Genomic DNA, 398 nt, shown 5'->3' with positions numbered 1-398 from the left:
GCAGCCGGCCGCCCGGGAGTGTGTCCCGGGGGCCCGCGCGAACACGCAAGCGTCCGCTCAATCATTCTGCAAACAGGAGGAGGCTGAGCTCCCCTGCACAATACACCTCGAAACCCTCTCAGGTCCCGGCGGCGCGCAGCGCCGTCCCAAGTACTTGGTCGGGTTCGAGAGAGGCGCAATCGCCCGGAGTTAGGCGAGTAGACGCTTTCGGTGCGACCACCCGTGCTCCCAACTGAGCTTGCCGCTGCCGACAGAGGCCCGGGAGCGTGCTGTCGTGGCATTGCCGGCGGGAGACAACACGCGCCACCTACGGTGACCGGCAGCTCCAACGCCAGCGCCACAGAAGGACAAAAGCCCCACTTGGGTGCCGAAGCGAACTCTCCCAGCACAGCGCACGC

This window comes from Schistocerca piceifrons, unplaced genomic scaffold (genome assembly GCF_021461385.2).
Source record: "Schistocerca piceifrons isolate TAMUIC-IGC-003096 unplaced genomic scaffold, iqSchPice1.1 HiC_scaffold_379, whole genome shotgun sequence".
NCBI lineage: Eukaryota > Metazoa > Arthropoda > Insecta > Orthoptera > Acrididae > Schistocerca > Schistocerca piceifrons.
Note: the sequence above shows the minus strand (reverse complement) of the source record.